Source organism: Mustela putorius, unplaced genomic scaffold (assembly GCF_011764305.1).
Source record: "Mustela putorius furo isolate JIRA1106 unplaced genomic scaffold, ASM1176430v1.1 tig00003869_pilon_pilon_pilon, whole genome shotgun sequence".
In the NCBI taxonomy this organism is placed as follows: domain Eukaryota; kingdom Metazoa; phylum Chordata; class Mammalia; order Carnivora; family Mustelidae; genus Mustela; species Mustela putorius.
In genome coordinates this window covers 13,537,017-13,559,184 of record NW_025422021.1, presented here as the reverse complement: position 1 = coordinate 13,559,184, position 22,168 = coordinate 13,537,017, and the positions used below count along the sequence as shown (strand labels likewise).

Genomic DNA, 22,168 nt, shown 5'->3' with positions numbered 1-22,168 from the left:
CCTGTGGTCTCACACCCAGCCTGCTCCTCATCCTCATCAATGCCCCTCGCCTGGTCTTGGAGGCACATGGGTTCGCAGTCCTGGTACCAGCTCCAACCTCCCTTTGTTCATGTGTTCATTATTTTTCTCAGTTGATCAACTTGCATTCAGTGCTTACTTAAATGCCATTTTGTGTCTTGTACTCAAAGCCTGAATTACAAGTCTTTTGTTTCTTAAGGGGCAGAATTCAGAGGCTGATTAACCTCCATTGCTTCTAAAGTTTTCTCCCTTCTGGCTATCTACACAGGATCCTGCGGTTTGCTAAACAGCAGCTTCTCCTGGCACAAGCCGCTGCAAATCAGACAAACTGAGACCATGCATTGCACCCGGCAGCTGTGGTAAGGAGTCGTCCACGGCAAGCTTGGCCCAACAGGTAAGAGAAGGCACTGCTCAGTTACGCAGTCCGTTACTGGGGAAAAATAATGGCAATGCTATAAAAGCAGAAATCAATATCTAAGGACTAATGAGGAGAGAAAATTTTAGTTTGTTTCTTTCATTACTATTTACATGCTATAACATGTAAGTAACCCTTGCCTTGAGCCATGAAACAACCCTAGTTCCTGAATGATCCAGGAGGAAAAAAATGCAAGCAAAAATAAGGATGGCCTTTTTAAAAATTCGTATTTACAACTGCCTACAAAACCTTTGACTGATTTTAGTGGTGGCCTCTTTTAAGATGAAACATCGGGGAACTAAATATATGCCTTAGGTGACCTGAGACAATGTCTATTTAAAAATCCATTTCTCCAAGGCTATAGCTAATTGATTCTTAAAACTTCTTTGCTGAAATAACCTTGTCCCACAGGCAATTGTGCTTCAATTATTTCTTATTTCACTTGGAAATAATAGTCTTTTTATATAGAAAATAATGGAATAGTTATAAAAAGTGTCCAAAATAACAAGTAATCGTTAAAATATTTTTACTTAAAGGGATAAAAACTCAAGACAAATATTCAGAATATTCCTTCATACGCTAACTTTTAGCCCTAAATAGAGTGTTAATAAGTTTATAGAAATGATTGCAGCCTTCCTGGAGTGTGACTCAGGAAAGGAAACCCATGCTGGCTCCAGGGGACTTGAATCATACTTTTATCTCTTTTACCATCCTCTCTGTGACCTGGGCCAGTAACTACAGTTGCCTTGCCCATGAAATGAGCAGGTATTTCAGGTTGCCTTCTAAACACCAGGCTCTGTTGGATGATGAGGTTCTGTGAGTCGGGGTAGGAGGGCAGCTTTGAGCTAATTCCCTACAAATTCATTTGCCTAAAACAACTTCAACAAAATGACAGTTCACCGAACTTCTTTCTTCTTTTCATTATTTGCTAGGTTCACAGCAATTCGCACTGGGTATGTTGGGTTTTACCACCTTTGGAGATTCCGATGAGGTTTTCATTGCTAGTTTTCCAGTTTGCTTCGTAACAGCATTTGAAGGAAGGCCCATTTTGTCTTTGCCTTTGCCCTGGCTGTTACGTAGGGAGGGGATCCTCTGATAAGGAGTCATTGAGAGGCATCAGCGCACAACCAAAAAGGACATCGACTAAGAGACAGGACCCTAACACCATAAGGGTTGTCCAAACTCAAGACAAATATATTCAGTATTTAAATATATTAGGCAAAGTGACCACTTGGGGAAACTGTTTCATGGAGTTTGCCTCTGATGGAGTCCTCCTTCCTCCTGGGGATATTAGAGTTCAGTGAAAGAAAATGATTAGAACGACAGCAGGAAATAAATAATACAATTACATATTGTGATAAGCACTATGGAAGATACAAGGGGTGCTTAGACAGCGAAGAGCTGGAACTGGCTTCATAAAGGTAGTCAGGGCAGGTGTGAGAGGCAAAAGAGCTATTCCCAGTCCCTCCCCTTTCCAGGCATGTGACGGGATTCTGCTGCCTTATTCACACTGAGATTCCATGAGGCCATGGGAGTTGGTCTGGCCAATCAATTGTGTGTAGAGATGATATGTGTCTCTTCCATGCTGGGGCATCTAATTGACATCACTCCAGCTCCCTGTCCCTATGGCATTCTGACACAAGATATGGTTGCTTCCTTCACCTGGGACAGACAGGTGTGACCTCAAAGAACAAAGCCCCCTCAACCAACCCACACTGGATATACACAGCATATAGCATGAGCAAACAACAAATTTTTATTGTCTTCAGCCACTGAGATATGGAAGCTTTTTATTAATGCAGCTTAACAGAGACAATCCTGACTATTATAAGAGGCATTTCTGAAGAGGCCAGAAGACTTATTTACAACGGCTTTAAGAGACCTTGAGCTTGGCTGGTTCACAGAACTGAAAGAAGGTCAATATGGCTGGATTACAGTAAATCAGGAAAAAGTAGCAAATAATCTTTAGCATTCCTCCTACTCTCTCAACTCTTTGCCTGTGCTGGCTCTGAGGCTGTTCTGATATTTATATTCCTGGCAATGCTTGGAGATAGATTAAGTAGCTGACTTTAAATGCTTTTGATTTGTTTACACAAATCAAACTCTCATATTTTATCTCTTGCCTCTGGATTATGATCATTTTTTATCAAGAACTTTTGCATGTGGGCTATTGATATGATAATGCAATCCTAATGCCTTCTCAGGAGCTGAGGGCCTCTATCCTTTCAGTCAATACGAAGATGCACTTGAGTATATAGGCCATTCACAGCAGAGCTGAGGCTCAGGTTGGGAAGCCCAAAGCATTTTGCGATTGAATAACATGTAATATGGTGCGATTTTTAAGCTCTCAGCTTTTCCTATCAATTTCTAATATTCTGGCAACTTAATCGAGGGAAAAGCCCCAACTTTTGTGGGACTCACCAGAGCTCCTTTAATGCGTATGTATGAGAGATTGTCTTTTGCACTGAAGATCTTGTTTGAAAACAAAACAAAAACCCCCTAGCAAAAAGCAAATTGCATGAGATGCAGTTTATCTTCTTTGGAAGAAAAGAAGAGCTGAGTCAGTCTTCCTGGGATTTGACAACTAAGGTATTTCTTTATCCTTGACACTGCTCAGATAGAGCCACAGATATTATAACTGCCTTTATTGAAGTTTGGTAGATTTAGAGGAAGTACCTCTAAATGACTGTAATATCAGTCATTCTTGTACAGTTCTTAAAGTCTTAAGGATTTTTTATTGAGGTGAATGAAATCCTGCTTAAGAAAAAGAAAAGTAGGAGAAAGGAAGGGAAATGGATCTAAAATAAAAACAGGGTCCTTAATATAGTCCAGGGTCGGTGTTTTCCTATGTGACATGGTCCTCATACAGGAGGAAGTAACCCAGAGAGGTTATGATCACCGAGCCAGTGAGTGGCAAAACAAGGAAGGGATGGAGATCTTCCCCATCTAACGACCCTTCTCTTTCCTCTCTACCACTTAGACTAGAGTGTGTGCTACTACTCTCCAAAGTAGTCTAGCCTTCATTTCTATGATCTCCAGAGCCGTCCTATAAAAGATAAATACTAGATCATCCTTCACTTATTGTATAGCAAGGTTCAGAAGAGCCTCTAAACAGAGCTGCTTGTAATAAGTTGTGCTCTGATAATTGTACATCTTCCCTTTGTTTAGCCTCATCCTGTATAATTAGCACAGTCTTGAAAATAGAAGTTTTCCATGACATTAGAGTTCTTACATAGCACACCCTCTAATTATTTTATATTTTCACATTAGGGATAAGATACTCATGGTGGAAGAGGGTAATTCTGTTTGTGATTTAATTACTTATAGAAGGAGTGGAGGAAAATCAGAAGAAAGAGGTTATTAAAATAATTTCTGAGATATATACACAAAGACCAAGACATAGGCATTTATTTTTCTCTTACCCACATTGTCTCCTGGCTTATGACATCATCAGTTATAATTGTTAAGATCTCTTTCTATCAACGACTTACTTTTCCTTCAAGACCAACTCAAAATCCTCTCCTCTACTGATATCTTTAAGATATTCACCATTAAAATTAAAATTAAAATTAAGCTCTATCTTCTCATCTGCCAGAGCACTTTGTACTAATCTTACAGCATGTCTCTGCTTTGTATTACAGGGATGGGAGGTAGGGCAAAGACAACCGGTTGACTCACTCAAATGTGTTTTCTCTCTTTTCTTCCTGGACATGAAACAAGACAGCATTTCCTTTTCTTCCTTATAATTGGGTATGCCCACATGATGACTTTCTCACAACAGAATATGAGTGGAAGTGACGTGCTTCATCTGGGAGCTAGGATTTTTAGGACGTAGGTGTGCCTTCTCCATGCTCACTCTCCCCTGATGCTGTATGGGGCCCCCAGGGATGGAGGAAGCCGGGCTCCTAGATGACCAGGTAGAAGGCTGTCTGGCCAAGTGGGAACACCCTTAATAGATTGTTACACAAATAACTATCAACAAAGCTTGGAAATTTAGGGTTTATTCATTATAGCAGCTCTGTGGGCTTACCTAACACTGCGTACAGATGTTTGTAAGCATGAGTCTATGTGTGTGACTCCCTCTGTTTCATAAGCCCTAGAAGGACTGGCACCCCCCCCCCAAAAAAAAATCCTTCACTGTGTGCAAAATTAAACCAAATAGCTGCCTCATTTGGAAAAGGAGCAGTTGGTCAACAAAATGAAGAGTACAGGGTACTCTAAAACATCTAAATGGCACTGGGGATGCCATTTCCTCTTTTGTAAGCAACTGTCAAGAATTTTCTAAATAACTTCATAGTGACCAGAGTGGAGAATGAAAGGGATACCCCATTCTCATATTAAAATGTGTCCTAGTTCATTACTCATTCAAATATTCAACACTGTTTCAATCAACAAGTAGGTATTAAACATATTCTATAGGCCAGGCAGTCTTGTAACAGTGCTGATCAATAACAGACCGGGCCTCATCTCGCTCCAAGTCCACGGCTCAGTGGGACAGCCAAACACCTACTTCACACTACTGCATATGCACTCAGCTCCCCGCCCAGGTTCTCAGGTTCCTCATCTGTAAAAATAGAAGAAGAAGATTACATACTTCTCAGATTTTGTTGTATTTTTTAATTATATAATATTTAATGATTGTAAAAGAGCATCATGCTGGACACCTGAGCTTGATAATCACTCAAGAAATCTTAGCTATTTTTATTTGTATTAGTTTAGGTAAATAATGGACCAAAAATATAGGACCAAAAAAAAATAATAATAATCTGTGTGAACTGAGGGAGGGTCTGTGGAACACAATTTCTCCTTTGCAGTGACTCTTGATACGAGAACTGAGGGGCTGAGAATAATGTTCCACATTTTTAAAAACAAAAACAGAGTGTGCAAAAGACCAGTGGTGTGAGGAAGCATTTTTAAAGATTTGGAAAAGAGTAAGAGTCGCTGGAGTATAGAGAACAAGGAGGAAACCCTGCAGAATGAGATCACGCAGAGCCTTGGGGACCAACTTGCAGTCATGCTAAGAACTGACCCTCTTCCTAAGTGCAATAGAAAGTCACTGAATGGTTTCGCACGGGTCGTAGTACAGAATGACATGATCAGCTTTGTCTTTTAGAGAGATCGTTGTGGCTGTGAAGAAAAAAGATCAGAGGGAAACAAAGAATGTGCATGTGGACCACTTGGAAAGACTGGAGGAGCCACTCGGAGAAAACCCACAGAGAGGTCAGGCAGCGGCCGTGGGGATGGAGAGAAGGAAACGTAGGAGAAGTTTCTGAAGTGAAACCAGCCAGACTAGGAGATGGATTAAGTGTGAGAGAAGGGAGAGAGCGCTGGTCAGGATGGCTCCTGCTCTTTCACAGGGTTTCACAATGTGGGCACATTGCCCGGAGACAGGGAACCCTGAAAAAGGATCGGGATTAAAGATCATGAACTTACCTTTGTGCGTGCTACATTCTCATGCTCCTCAGAAATCCAGGAACAGGGCGCCTGGGTGGCTCAGCTGGTCAAGCCTCTGCCTTCAGCTCAGGTTATGATCCCAGGGTCCTGAGATCGAGCCCCGTATCCGGCTCTCTCCTCAGCAGGGAGCCTGCTTCCTCCTCTCTCTCTGCCTCCCTGCCTACTTGTGATCTCTGTCTGTCAAATAAATAAATAAAATCTTTTAAAAAAAGAAGAAGAAGAAATCCAAGAACACATGCCAAGTACATGGTTGGATATCTGGGTCTGGAACTTCATAAAGACATCTGAGCTAGAGTATAATTTTAAGAGTTATTGACATATGGTTATCACTCAAGGCCATGGACAGGAAAATTTTGCTTAGAAAATAGGCAAGAGGTGCCTGAGTGTCCCCGTGGTTAAGCATCTGACTCTTGATTTCTGATCAGGTCATGATCTCAGGGTCGTGAGTTCGAACACCACATCGGGTTCTGCACTAGGTATGGAACCTGCTCTCTCTGCCCTCCCCCTGCCACTTTCTCTGGAAGGGAGGGAGGGAGGGAGGAAGAAAGGAAAGAAGGAAGGCAAAACTTAGACTGAGAGGAAAAGAGGGGTGTATATACAAAAGGAGTTTTATTTTAAGGAGTCTTAGTGGAATAGTAGTGAGCCCAAAATTTGAGCGGGGAGGCCAGCAGGATGGAATACTCAGGAAAGAATTACAGTTGGAGTTCAAAGGCGTTCTGCTGGGAAAGCAGAAATAGCAGGCATTGCTATTCATCTGAAAAGCAGTCGGCTGGAGAACTCCCCCTTGCTCAGGGAAGATCTACTTTTTGTTCTATTCAGGCTTTCATCTAGTTGGAGGAGTCCTACCCCGCCCTACCCCCACCACATTATGGATAGAGATCTGCTTTACTCAAGGTCCACTGGGTTAAATGTAAATCTCATCTCAAACACCCTCACAGAAACATCCAGCATAATGTTTGACCACATATCTGGGCACCATGGCCCAGCCAAGTTGACCTGTAAAATTAACCATCGTAGAGACATAAAAAGAAAAAGGAAAACCAGAAAGAGGGCCTAGAAAGAGAGCCTATTTCCTAGGGCCTGTACTAGGTGCTGGGAATACAGCTTCTACTGTGGCGTACAGTGCGAACCCGGGGGGTCAGCCTGGATTTGAGTGCTAACTTTGTTGTTTACTTGCCTTGTGACCTTAGAAAGCTATAGGGACTAGGACAGCCTAGACTGGACCTGGCTGAGACAGAATGAGCAGGATGGAGCCAAGCAGATCCAGCTGTGTGCTGTGGAGGGCTGAGGCGAGCTCTCTGCAAATGACACTCACCCCTGCCCTCTCTCTGGCCACAGACATGGCAGTTAACCTTCATTGCATGGCTGCTGCCCGAGTTTGCTTTTCTGACGCTGTGTTTGTTCCTGGCCTTGGATGTGCTCTAACCAAAGACCTTCCCAAGCTGGGCCTCGGCCACTAAACAGACTAGAATGGAAACCAGAACGGTATACAATTCCTAGGTTGAAAAGAGAAAAGAGGGGTCCGCAGGGCCAGGAGTTGGGGTTCAGGTTGGCCACACCCCAGTGCTCTATCCTGGGCTTTTGTGGCAGGTTTTCTAAGTAAAGTTTACTGAGCCCTGAAGAGACAGCACAGAGAGATCTTTAAGCAAAGTAAAGACGTCTCCAGGCAGCAAACGTGTGGCAACCCAGAGCAGTGCTCCCTCCTCTTTCCTCCTAGGCTGGCTTGTTCTTAGCTCTGTAACAGCAAATACGATTAAGTAAGGATGTATTTTCCAGTTGCCTTAGCAAATATTTATTCAGCTGTGTGCAAGGCACCATGCTTTCTCACCAGGCTGTGACATGTCTAACGCATCTCGGGCTCCCTGACACCGAGGCCAGAGTGGGAAAGTAGCAAATGCTCTGTAGATGTTGGTCAAATGAATTAGCATAAATCATTTAGGAATAAGGCATTTGGAAAATGCCTGATAATATATGATCAACAAATTCTTCTTCGCTAATAAAATCTACTTGAGATCCCACAAATGGTTTCTCATACCTTTCCTAAAAACACAAAATATAACTTATACTCTAGTGAAATAAGTCTAGCATATGATAAAGTGCCTTATACATTACCTAATACAACCCTGTGGAATAATGGCTTACGGGCATTTGAAATGGCCAGAGTTATAACAGGCAGAGATCATATAGTTGATAATAAACCCACTTTGGTGGGTTCTGGTATTTTTGTTCTGATATTCTGCAGCGTAGTGGCTCCTAATATTCTTCCTGTCACAGTTCTCATAAGAAAGAAATTCCTCATGGGTCACACACTCCAGGTGGGTTATAAGCTACACCCCTTTCTGCCTCCCAGGAAAGTTAATCAGAGGGCAAGAGAGTAAAATCAGTGTCTTTACAAGGATGGACTTAAATCTGTCTAATTTTTAAAACTGAAACCCTATTTTAATGGGTTAAATTATGGACAGCCTTTACTGAGTGTTGACTGTGTGCCAAGCACTGGGTCATGAGCTTTGCACATCTGATCCCATTTGCGCTAAGAACACCGTGAGCAGTTGGTTCCGTAGCACCTTCATTTTACAGGTGAGGAAACAATGAGCTATTAGAGATTACAGAACGTCTCAAGACTTGTACATGTCCAGGAGTGGAATCTAGGTCTTTACATTTACACTCTCTGGTCTCCAAAATCATATGCAAACTTCGGCACTTGGCGACTATTATTATACATCTTCTGTGACATCCCTCACAACTGACTGCCTCAATCTAGCTATTATAAAGTACAGAACCTTTTACGAAGGGTACAGTGCCACGTTTTGCCCCTGGTTTGAAACCAAGTCATTTATTTGAGCCATTTTAGGTCTTTAAAAAACAATAATGTAATAACCATCTTTTCTTGAGTGTCTATTATATTTCACTCACTATGTCTGACACTTTGCAGAAATTATTTCCCATATTGATTAATTACAATATTTCTAATGTATTAATTTATATTATATTAATACTAGATTTCTAATGTAACCGATACACAAAGTATTACTTATGAAGTTGGAGCAGAACAGAAGAGCCAAGTCTTGCCCCACTTATTAGTTTCATTTTCAGGCTACAGGGCACTCTGACCTCCCTTTCTCCATCCCCATTCTCCGCAAGACTCATTTGCTGCCTTTCCTCCTCCTCTGTTCCCTTCTCCACTGGCCTCACGGCCACCACTCCCCCAGCTGAGACTCGGCCTTTGGCTTACTGATGGGCCCTGCAGAATGGGTCTAGGAGGACCATCCTCAGACCTGAGGGAGGAAGGTGAGAGGAGAGGACAGGAAACAGTAGAAAGAGAAAGCCCTAGGAGGGTAAGTATTTGAAAGGCGGGTTCAGATCCCAAGCAGGAGAAAGGTGAAGGTGAGGACGTGAGAGGTGAGCCAGGAGAGAACACAGTGGGGCAGCCAGCTCCTTCCGGTGAGAAAATGAGAAAGGCAGCAGAAAGGCCTAAAGGCTAGCTACTGCAGAGTCTTTGAGGAGGAGAGGAAAGGAGAGAGAAATCTCTAGAGAGCGCTGACGATTTTTTATGAGGAGGGAGAAGCACGAAGAAAGAAAAAGCAGATTTTTCCAGCCAAGCTTTCTATTTGTGTGGGAGTCCTGTTGACAGACAACCAGATCATTTCTCTCTGTTGTTCTCACCAACCACCCTCTGGAAGTCCTGCCCCAGGGAAATGCCCTCAGGACTAAGCCAAAGGAAATTCTCTGGAGCCCTTGCCACTTGAGCAGCCTCTTGAATGACAAGCCTCACAAAGGCTGGGCATTTTTTACAGAGCAAGGAGCAGGGGTCAGTACTAGGCAGGCTGTGGGCCAAACGGACCCCTGTCCAGTTTTAGATGAGGCCAAACACGAAGCTGGAAATGGGGTAGCATAGGGATCAGGTTATGTTAAAAATAAATAAATAAACACGTTGGTAGAAAGGAAAATTAAAAATATATGCACTTAACTCCTTGCTATCAAGATTTCAATTGAGGCGTTTGTACATTCTTTGATTTCAAACTTGCCTGTACTTTTAAACCATCCATGTCAATATGGGCACATTGTTCTACACATTTGGAGAGGATGCTGCCAATGGTGATTACCCTGGGTGGGTCTGGATTTAGTTGAAAAGGCTGGTGCATGTCTGGCAGTCTCCTTGGTTGCACAAAAAGTTGATTTCGAGCTGTACCTCTTTGGAAATCTAGACCACCAAAACTGAGAGTTTGAAGGAAAAGTAAACAAGTGCTTCTTAACCTGTATTTTCACAAACAAGCAATTCAGTTACTTTGATTTTAAATTAACGAGTCAAGACGTCAGTCAATTTGATTAAAAACACATGCAGCATCTAATTGATTTGTTGACTGCACTGACTCTTGGCTTGAAAAGGCAGCACAGTGTAATGAAAAGGGAAGGGACTTGGGAGCCCGGCAGCCCCAGCGCCCTTTTGAACTCCATCACACACACCCCCACAAGATTCTGGGGAACCTCTGAGCTTCAGAACACTCATACCTATGTCCTGAATGCCAGTGATAATCAAATGAGAGAACAGGGGTAGAAAGAAGTTTGCACACTAGAAAGTTATGTACAAAATTCAGTTATTAATATCCATAATTGTCCCACAACCCCAAAGCCAAGTATCCATCAGTCCTTTGAAAGACTGACACTATATTTGATACACTTGCTCATGGGAACCCTCCCACGTGTGACAACTTCTGTCCCTCTCCTGAGTCATATGCCCTACTAGGGTTCAGTAGTGCCCTCTCTTACCACTTTAATTCAGCACCACTAACAATAATAAGCCCAACTACTGCTGCAGTTAATAGAAATTCTCCTTTAAGTGAAGTGCATCTGCTGTGACATCTGCTTAAAACCCAGGGAGAGGAGTCAGTGTTCACAAGCAAATTGAGTAATTACTATGTAATTACACTATAAATTGTGGAGTCATTGATTTGCTCTCAAAATTCATATCTTTTGGATATACTCAATATGAAAACCACCTGGGTTCTTCCAAAATATGCAGCTCTGTTCTTAAAATGGTCAGTGTAGGGATGTAAGCAAAACAGCTGTGGCCAAAAATTTGAAGTATTATCTCTAGAAGAGAGAAAGTGTTGCACGGAAAGGAATTAAAGTGTGGAAGGAGATGGTAACAGAGTGGAAAAGAAAGGGGCGGGATATTTTGAAGGCAAATTACCTAAGTGCTTTCTCAGTCATTTCTTAAGGGCTGTGAAATTGCTAAGCCTCGCTGGCAGGAGAAAACACAGGCAGAAGAGGCCAGAGATGCAGGATTTCACCGGTTCTGAGAAGAGCCCATCACTCTTTGGACACTGTTTGGATGTTGGGATGTTGGTACCGTATGTAGAGAGTAGAGGAATTAACGACACAAGAGATAGGATCTAATAGTCCTTTATAACCACCCAGATCTGCAGCAGAAAAACTGAGATCTAATACTTTACAAACTGGTTACAAAACATAGCTCCGTGGTACTTCCTCTAAATCCATTTTTTAAAAAGCCAAAGAACAGATATTAACCACATATATTGAGTACGTAATGCATACAAGGCTATATTCTTGTAGCAACACAGAATATAAGTAAATAAGGCAGTGCCACAGTATAGTGGAGGGAAGGCTGAGTTTGACCATGGCTGACGGGAGTTTGAATCCTGGCACTCCCGAATAGCTCTTGGATTGAGCCATATGCAGCTACATATTTGAACTACTTTGAAGCTACCTAGTGGCAATTTCATATGGTTCAACCAAAAAGAATGGCAAAAAGTCTCTTAAATACCCTGGGTCTTAGCTTTTTAATGGCTAAAAAGGATGATTATTTGAGAATCAGAGAAAATGTGTTATATTTATAACAAATATTCATATAAATGTTTGGAAAAAGTTTATAGTGGGACATCTGGGTGGCTCAGTTGGTTAGGCGTCCAACTCTTGCTTACCGCTCAGGTCATGAGCTCAGGATCCTGGGAATGGGCCCCAACTTCAGGCTCCGCACTCAGCGCGGGGCTGCTTCAACATCTTTCCCTCTGCCCCTCCCCCCACCCAGGTGTGCTCTCTCTCTCTCTCTGCAAAGGCAAATTACCTTTGCAGGCGTGCTCTCTCTCTGCAAAATAAATAAATAAATCTTTTTTTAAAGAAGAAAACTTTATAATAGAGGGGATGTTCTACCCTCCTGCCTACCCTCCAAGAATGTACTAAGCAAAGGCATTTCTATAGAATGGGAATAGCAACAAAGTGAAGACAAAAGTCAAAGTTGTGGGAGTCTCCCTTCTGATCTCTGGGTTTTCAAAATAAAAATTACACTAATTATTTAATGTTAGGAACTTTATTAAATTGAGAGGATCCATTTGTTAGAACAAAGGCATTTGATGATTTTCATAAACATGCAGTTATACGTCCAATCTCTAAAACCAAAAGTCTATGCCAAAGAGCCATCCTCAACCAACAACCTATTAAAATCAGGTTATTTTGCAATTACATTAACAACCAGTGGTTCCATTTTAATAGCACACTACTTTCCAAACTATATGTTCCTCCACAGTCTTCAAAGGGTAAGTCCTATGGAGGGATGGGATGCAGCTTTACAAAAAGGAAGTTTAAAAAAAAAAAATGCAGCCCAAAGCAACCAGTCACATTTACATCAGTTTCTTTCCTTGGCAGGGGGTGGGGGGAGCAGCTGCATTTAGCAGCATCAGAGGCAGCGGCAGGGGAAGAGCCAGTGCCATCAGTCAATTTGCTAAGTGGAGACAAGAAGCAAGTTCAGTGGAGCAGAAAGGTCCCTGCCTCTGTGGAGTTGATGGAGAGAAGGAATGTGATTGGTTTCTTAAGGGGCAGGAAGAGGGGCGATGTGTAATTTCGCCTCCCCGCGCTAACATGCCTGTCTATCAGAGAGGAATCAACACCTTAGATTACACATTATGCAAATGACAGTAGCAGCTTGGCACCTGCTGCAGTCTCCCACCAGAGTTTAGATTTACTCCCATTGTTGGCCGTGAAAACTGAAAATAAGCATGCCCCCCTTCCCCTCCTTAGCTTCCTTGTCCTTGAAATAGAGCTTCCTCTAAGCCCCACAGCTCAAAGGCTAAGCTACACGGCAGATGGCCATGTCTCCTTGCAGAGGTTGTGAGCTCAGAACTCCCAGACTAGGAAATTAATTTAACAAAAACAAAAATAGAGGCACCAATGACTCTTGCAGATCAGACAGCACGGATCTCAGGGAAATTCAGTTCTTTAAACAAAATTCGGAAAGATCCTCACGATGTTTCCGCACCAATGAGTCAGGTGAAAACCATTCCCAAAGGTAGCTATTTCCTGATTTGCTCATTGGAAAGTGACACTGGAACAACGGAATGACTATGAGGGGTATAATTTTTTGGTGCCACCACTGAAGTGGACAGGTCTTAATCTGGGGAAGGGAAAGCTGAAAGTTCTGATCTGTCTTCACATAAGTACTATAAAAGAGAATTGACTGAACCATCTCCCACCAAGTCCTAGGGTAAAACTGGAAGATACGTGCTGAAATTACAGGAATAACGAGTCTATACATGAAAAATGACATCTTTACATGAACTTGATCAGATCCTAGCACAAATTCCCAGGGAAATTCTAAAAAGTCTCTTCCTATATCTCCTAAGAAATGTGTATATCTAAAATGCTGTCATTTATCCCTGGAGTAGATGATTATCTTAAATCATCTCTTAAGACTACATCCAACATCAAAATTTAAGCTGTGGGGATGAAATCAGAGTTTTTAACAAGAGCAAGTGCAATGTTGGACTTCTGTATCAGTGAAGGGTTGAATTCTGCTGTAGATTATTACCTAAAAAGAGAACTTGACTGGACAAAATCTGGTGTGTTGATCTGCATTTCAAAAGCACTCTTCTAACACAGGTCAGAATTCAAGAGTAAAAAAGAATCAGGTCAGAGCAATGGCATTCTGGGGGGTCAGAGGATCTTTAAATCCACTGAGACTAAAAGGAGCCTCCATTTTGTATCTTTGCAGGAAGGCTCAGTGCATGGACCTGTCTTTTGTGTAAACATTCGTGCCCCGGCTAGAAAACTAAACTTGAAGTAAAAAAAATAGGGGGCTCACAAGCAAAGTCTAGATTTTTCTTTATAAAAAAAGTCATCCCTGTCAGAATAATGGTCTTCCCAGTGTCTCCCTCTCATGGGAAGATGGAGAAAGACCAGCTTACCTTGTCTGTCCTTGAAAGGCACACTGTGGTTTATTTTCCAGAAGATAACAAGTCTCTTAATAGAATCAGAGACCCGAGTTCTAGCTTTAGATTCTACTGGTTCTTTTACTTTGGTTACAAATGGTTAATCGCTCTACAGACATTCTCCCTCTAAGATGTTGTGTTGACGTCTCTAAAGCAATCATATTTATAAACATGTTGAAATCCTCTTCAGGCAAGTAAAGCAATGGCTGCTGCCTTTCATGCTGTCCTGCATTTCACTGAGAATGACAACTTGATATACGTACCTGTGTAATACTTAGAACCTCCTCCAATAGTTTTTTTTTTAAGCATTGTTTTGTTTGTTTATTTTGTTTTTTTTAAAGCTGTTCCACAATTTACATTAGTTTCAGGTGTGCAATGCAGTGATCCAACAAATTTATACATTTGGCTGCATTCACGGCAAGTATAGCTACTCTCTGTCCTGATACATTGCTATTTCTTAACTTAAAAAATATATATATTTTTTAAAAAATTGTAAGAAGCTACTCCAGAGCCATCTCCTCTATCCAGTGTTGTAGCACAATATGGACAGGCTCAAGGTCTTCACCAAACAAAAAAAAAATTTGGGTTTCATGGTTCGTTCACATCTGGTATTTGATCATTGTGAACCACGTTTGTGTCTGAAGGGAAACCAAAAATTTGAGATAGCACCTTTCTGTGCCTTTAGGATAGGAAAAACAATGGGATTAAGCCTCCGATTTGGCAAATTCCCCCAAAGATATTGAGGCGATATGGGTTCTGTTTCACATTCCCCAGTTAGTGAACCTGGCCACAGTGGCATTGCCACTGCTGGTCTGAACAGTTTCTGTGGAATGTGCAAGTAAAATGTATCAGCCATCTAATGAGGATCAAAGGCCTGTTCCAGCCTTCCCCCTTTTCCTAACAGGGGGTGAGAAGCAATAATGGGCTGTTTTTTTGCCCGTAGCCACTGAAGCCATGTTCCTAATTAAGAAAGTAAAATATCCCAGACAAAAATTCAAAAAATCGGGCACCTGGGTGGCTCAGTGGGTTAAGCCGCTGCCTTCGGCTCAGGTCATGATCTCAGGGTCCTGGGATCGAGTCCCGCATCGGGCTCTCTGCTCAGCAGGGAGCCTGCTTCCTTCTCTCTCTCTCTCTGCCTGCCTCTCAGTGTACTTGTGATTTCTCTCTGTCAAATAAACAAATAAAATCTTAAAAAAAATAAATAAATAAATTTTAAAAATTCAAAAAATCCAACTCATCACAGTAAGTCGATTTTGAGATTTTCTATTTGCTGCCAAGAGAATATCTCTAGGAGAAGGGAAAATATGGTAGACCACAGGAAATAAGGATGGACGGCTAATAAATTTGTCATTTTAATGACGATGATGATATGTGTTCGTATTATACCATAATATGTTTCCTTTAAAATACAAGTGCCTGTTTTTTTTTCCTTTTGTTTTTGTTTTGTTTTGTTTTGTTGCTTATTTTTGCTTAAACACCAGAAATTGTTGATTTGATCCAGGTTTTTGGACCTTTGAATAGAATGTAATTTGGCATAAATATTAAAGAAGCTGGAAAAACAACCCAAATGAATGAAAATTTATTCTTTGAGCAAAGCTATAAAAAGATACATAGTATTACAAAAGTTACTCTATATACAGAATAGTAGGGACTTGTTTTATCACATCTCAGTGAAATGCAGGATAGCATGTAGGGCAATAAAAAACAGTGGCCGACCCAAAAACCCTTGAGTTCTCTCCAGTTCTTTAGATTATAGGCTGCGTTGAAAGACCTGGAGGAAAGCAGTAACCCCCTTTCAGTGGCCCGTTCTGATGCCCAGCAAGTAAAACGCCATTGTCTGTGCCTTATGGCTCCAGCAAATCTTCCCCGCATCCATCTACACTGAGCAGGGCACCTTCACAACATCTCGTACGTGCTTTTTCGTCACTTATTTCATAACTTTCAACACTATGTTAACTCCAGTTGATGATGTACTTGACTTCAACTCTTTTTTTTTTTTTTCAGATTTTATTTATTTATTTGACAGACAGAGGTCATAAGTAGACAGAGAAGCAGGCTGAGAGAGAGAGGAGGAAGCAGGCTCCCTGCTGAGTAGAGAGCCCAATGCAGGGCTCCATCCCAGGACCTGGGATCATGACCTGAGCCGAAGGCAGAGGCTTAAACCCACTGAGCCACCCAAGCGCCGCTTGACTTCAACTCTTTAGAGGACGCTATGTTATTGAACCCCTGAGAGCTAACACAGTGTCTGCTCATGAGAGAAAATTAACCATAGAATCCTAATTCATCATAAAATGTATGAAAATATTTAAATATATGTGTGATTTTTCTTCAAATATTAAAATTAGCAATAGCGTTTATGAAGCACTAATATGTGCCCAGACTGATAGTGCTTTCCCGATATTTATTCCATTTCATTTTCATGAATCTGAAGTAGGCACGCTTTTCCTATTTTCTCACCGAGGAGATGATTGCAGAGAGGTGATACAGCTAGGAAATAGCAGAATATGAACTTGAGTTGTCTGACTACACGATCTGTAGTTTTAATACTTCATAATACTGCCTGCTGGTACAAGTCTCATAACCAAATGCCTTTTCAAAATACTGATGAAATCAGAACTCTCGGCAATTAAAAAACTAACATTCATAGCTGCAAATTTTCACAATTGACACATAGATATAGCCAAGGTTTTTCTAGTCCAAATTGACTTCCTTTATGTGATATATTACTTCAAGGTTGTACGCAGTAAGGGCAGCTAGGATGAAAGATAGCCAAGACCTCATCCTCACAACATGGCATGGAGTGTCACTTAGACCAGGGAGATCCAGCCCACCAGGCTCCCTCGTATCATCACCTGGTGCCCAGAAGAATTCTGATGGAGAATCTCCAGATAGCTATCCTCAATAGTTGAAAGTCAGCTCAAATCATGATTGGAATTTCTCATCAAACAGACTACCTGAGCGCGCCTGGGTGGCTCAGTGGGTTAAAGCCTCTCTGCCTTTGGCTCAGGTCATGATCCCAGGGTCCTGGGATCGAACCCCACATCGGGCTCTTTGCTCAGCAGGGAGCCTGCTTCCTCCTCTCTCTCTCAGCCTGCTTCTCTGCCTACTTATGACCTCTGTCTGTCAAATAAATAAATAAAATCTGAAAAAAAAAAGACTACCTGGTTGTGCTAATTTCAACCTCTTATTAACTGCCCCTAGCCGTGCTGATGAAACTATATATTATGTAAGTGATATGGGCATTCATTATAAAATGATAATAATAATATGATATCATATTATGTTAATATTATCATAATAATATGATATATAGTAATAAGCTTTGGGATAAATAATCTGGAAGACTTCAAACAAAACATGGAACTGTTTCATGCTGCCATCATATAGGCCCCCAGATACAATACTATTCTTCTCCCAAGAGCCAGAAGTGTTGACTTAGTACTCTTCTGTGGATTTGACCCATAAATTGCAGGTTTCGATTGCTTGTATTGTTCCTCTGAAATATTAGTGGTCCGGGAATAAGTTGTAGTTGCAGATTAATGAGCCGGGTTGGGAAGTTATGACTGTCAGCAGCACTGTGGGTATGATTTCGGGGACTCTGGGCAGCAGATCATTGTTGTGCCTCTGTTCTCTGACACCACAATTGAGACATGTGAAGTTTCTAGGACAAGGCTTACAGAACCAAGAACAGTGTCATCTGTTCTAATATTCACACCACTGGAGTCTCCAAGAATGCTAACAGAATAAACCTAGGAAATGCAGGAAGTCTGTTAGACTAAATATCCGACAGTGGAGGGATGATTACATAAATAAAATACAATAGTCATTGAAAATAACATGAGAGTGGGTAATAGCATGCGAAGGTGTGGATGACGCTGAAAAAATGTCCTTACAACATGATCCTCTCTTTATTACTAAAAAAGTACAAGATGCAAATAAAGAAAAGATCTACATCTATTGTCAATGGTCCTTGTATCTGCTTGGTAGGATTATGGGTGGTTTTTATTTTCTTCTTTTTGCTTATTTTGATCCTCTAAAATTCTGTCTTGAGTATGTACCTTTTGGGGGAGTCTGGAGTATGTATCATTTTGTACTATTAAAATAAAAGCTTTCTCAAAAGGAATATAGCCTTAAAATACACTGTTAGGAAAGTTAGGAAAATCAAGAGTTACAAGATGCTAGGCTTACAAGAACTTTTTAAAAATAGATATTCTAATAGGGTTATGCTTACTCCATAAAGTACCCAAAAGTCTGTGACCAGTCTGCCTTTCTTTAGACCCTTTTTTAAGAAACAAAAAATACAGTGACAATAATGTGATGACAGTCATTTACAATTTCAAAAGGGAAGTCACAGAGTGTCTTAACTGTCCAATAGGACACAGCATCTCAAACTGTGTTTCTAGGAAGCATCTAGCAAAAACAAAATTCAGTGTGTCATTTTATGTCTGTCTTGAGATTCTCAAAGGAATAGATCATTTCAAAGGTTCTGAGCAGTTCTGCAATAAATTAATGAAAACTTCATTTAATGCAGGTTTTCTGCCCATTAGCATCTCACAACCCGAAGTAATAAGTATATTGGAACACAGTCTGCTGACAAGACAGAACTTTGAAAAACTTCTTCTTTCATAGCCCATGAATATATTTCCTATTGAGCATTTACTTTTCTGCTTAGCTTTCTGATCCACGTGGAAGATAAATAATAATCCAAATTCTGACAGTTGCCCCAGGAGCAGTGCCCTAGAGCTCCCCAGGCACCAGAAGCATTGGCACTTCTCTATTAGTCTTCTGGGACTGACATATACCCAGGAACCAAAGAGCTCATTATTACTACTGCACTTCATGCCTTGAATAGTTTTCAGTTATTGGAGGTTATTCTTTGCCCCATTCCTATTACCCCAAAATGTATTATTTCCTTCTTGGATCTGGCAACATATGGTCACTATAAAGAAATTCCAAGCATGCTAAAACCAACCTAATAATAGCTCTGCAAATAATTTCCTGGAAGGGCATTTTTAGAAGTGAAGTTATGCTGGTTCAAAACTTTTCAATGTTTATACTCTTATCAGTAGCTTGGAAGTGACATGAGGTGAAGCATCTTGTTAGGTGATTTCATAGAAGAACAGAGTACAGTAGCTATTGCAAATAATGACTGTGGCTATGGTAACCCAAGGTGAAAAGCACTATTTGCATCACTTTATCACCCCTTAGAGATCCAATTTACACATGTTACTGCTATAACTGGACAAGATGGATGTAATCACAAATGACCCACCACGATAGCAAGTCAGATAATTTATAAAAAATTGGTTCAGAAAGACATTCAGGAAAGAATAATTCAAGGATTTGACAGTTGACAACTTGTGAAAAATTTTTTAAAATATTCACTCCAGAAAAAGTTCAGATTCTATATTATGTTTTCTGAATTTCTTTTTTAATTAATGCCAGGCTAATCATGTGTGTGTGTGTGTGTGTGTGTGTTTATTGTCATTCACAGAAATTGTATCTTTTTCCAGAAATTTTATTTTTAATCTAGAGTCATTACAACAAAGTCATGAATTCAGGAATTCAATCAGAGGCAGAAATTTGCCTTGAATGACACAGTGAAAAGGGCCAGACATGGAAGAAGATATCCTACACTCAGAGTACACAACACCTTTTGGTCTTTCTAGCACATCACATAAATGCTTGCTCTGGAATACATTCCACTTATCGATGATATCTGAGCTCTCAAGAGCCCTCAATAAGGGCTCTTGTTGATGTCATCTCATTGGATAACTGTTGATGGCTATCTATCTGGAAGCCATTCACTCAACAATTGTTCATTTGCCCCATTCCTATTACTACAGTACAACTACAGTATTTCCTGCACCATGCTATTATACTTATCATAGTGATAAAGCTAGAAATAATAATAAGAGTAATAAAAATAATGATAAAGTCAGAGAGAATCTTTGTCCTTAAAGAGGTTACAGTTTATCAAGTAGACACAGTTAAAAGCAATGAGAAAACCAGCCTAGTGATTGAAGCTTCTTTCCATAAGACATAAAGAAACAATCAACCCAAAATACAATCAGTGGTAAAGTTATGGAAGTTTATTTAAAATGAAGAAATTATGAAGGTATGGTAGAGAAAAAATAAATTCATGAGCAGTGACTCCCTCTGCATACTTAATCTCAACTACATTTCTGTCAAGGATCCAACACTCTGTCTTACCTGATGGCTCCCTCTTCTCCAAGTAAATCAATTTACAGTCAATCCAATCCTTTGTTTCTTTGCAAATGCTTTTTCTCTTACCATTGAATGTCTCTTCTGCACAATCAACTTTTCTCCCCAGTGAGATTTCTCTATTCACTTTAAAATTTGAGATCCGGGTGAAACTTGTGTCTTCCATGAATGTAACCCAATCATCCATATCAAGAATTAACTATTTCAGTTATAATACCATAGCTCGAATTGTTCCTTATTTCTTCACACACCAATTATAGTTAATACAACTATAAGCTCCTTAAAGGAAGGTAATTTGCATTTTAGTTTGCGTATTTATTATAACATGTAAAAATTTTGATCATGGGATTATCAAATATAATGAATGAGGAAATGCAAACAAAAGCATAGGGGTTCTTTTCAGTAATCCTCCCTCCCAGGGCTTCTGGGTGGCTCAGTCATTTAAACATCTGACTCTTGGTTTTAGCTCATGTTAGTATCTCAGGCTCATGAGATCAAGCCCTGAGGTGGGATCCATGCTCAGAGGGGAGTCTGCTAGAGATTCTCCCTCTCTCTCCCTCTGCTCCTCCCTACCTTATGTGCATGCACACGCTCTCCCTCTCTCTGAAATAAATAAAGAAATCTTTAAAAAAGGGTGGGGGGCAACTGGGTGGCTCAGTGGGTTAAAGCCTCTGCCTTTGGCTCAGGTCATGATCCCAGGGTCCTGGGATCGAGCCCACATTGAGCTCTCTGCTCGGCAGGGAGCCGGCTTCCTCTTCTGTCTCTGCCTGCCTCTCTGCCTGCTTGTGATCTCAGTCTGTCAAATAAATGAATAAATACAACTTAAAAAAAAAAAAAAGAAAGAAAGAAAAGAAAGCCTCCCTCCCAAAGGGAAAAAAAAAAGAATGGAGAATAATGAATTGTCAACATGTCTTCAGACTATGCACATGTATGATATACAGGCAGAATTAACACATCACAAAAAAGAACCAAAGGCATTTTCAGAAATTTTTAAGAATGTGTTTTTGGTGGCCTATTTTAAAATGAAGGCTGCACAGTTTTCTGCAAATTCTTCTAGAAGAAAGGTGTGCAAGGGTTTCCTGAAAGAGATAATCAATTGTCATCCAGGGCATCTTGCCCTAAACAAGATCACAACAAGAGGTCCATGTGACATCCAGCTAAAAGGCACATGCCATACATTTTAGACAGCATTGAGAGAGAACATATAGTTTCAAATATGATCCTCAATTCAAAAGGCTGCTTCATGGCCCAACCTGAGTATAGCAGGGATGCATTCATTTTATGGTGGTAGGTAGTTCGCCTAAGCAGTCCTTAAATATCCTTAAATGTCCAGCAATTTATAATAACAAGTTTATATGCCACTTATAATGTACCTCACAACCAGCCTGAAAATGAGATATCATCATTTAATTTTATACCTCAAGAAGTAGAAAGAATGGTGTGGTTTGGGGTTCTTAGTTACAAAAAAAAACCAGAAGCCACTTTACCAGGTAAAAAAGAAAGGAATTTATGGGAAGGCATTAGGTAGTTCCTGGAATCTCTGGGAGTCAAGACCCATATGTGGTTACTAACCAGCCAGAGCAGCTTGGCCATGAACCACACAGCCTGAATGGTACTTGACAATTTTTTAGAGCTGTTTTAGGGGGCGCTGCATTGCTTCCACTGCCTCTACTCAAAACGATTATGTCCCACTTGGAGAATGGAAATTCTCTCACAGCCATTCAAGAAGCACCAGAGACTTTTGTCACTCCATGTGCTTTCCAGTCAATCCAAATCACTGGAAAGCAGCTGCCATCTTTTGTTGCTCAGGCTGGAGGCATCTGATTGGTGGAAA

At 40.8% G+C, this 22,168-nt stretch overlaps 1 protein-coding gene across 1 annotated transcript in view; it reads left to right on the top strand.

Moving 5' to 3' along the window:
* B3GALT1 (beta-1,3-galactosyltransferase 1) overlaps nucleotides 1–22,168 on the top strand; it is a 524,933-nt gene that overhangs the window by 484,177 nt on the left and 18,588 nt on the right. Inside the window, exon 3 of the mRNA XM_045066791.1 lies at nucleotides 287–412. The gene's annotated coding sequence lies outside the window, so the exon portion shown is untranslated. The remainder of the gene's footprint in view (nucleotides 1–286; nucleotides 413–22,168) is intronic.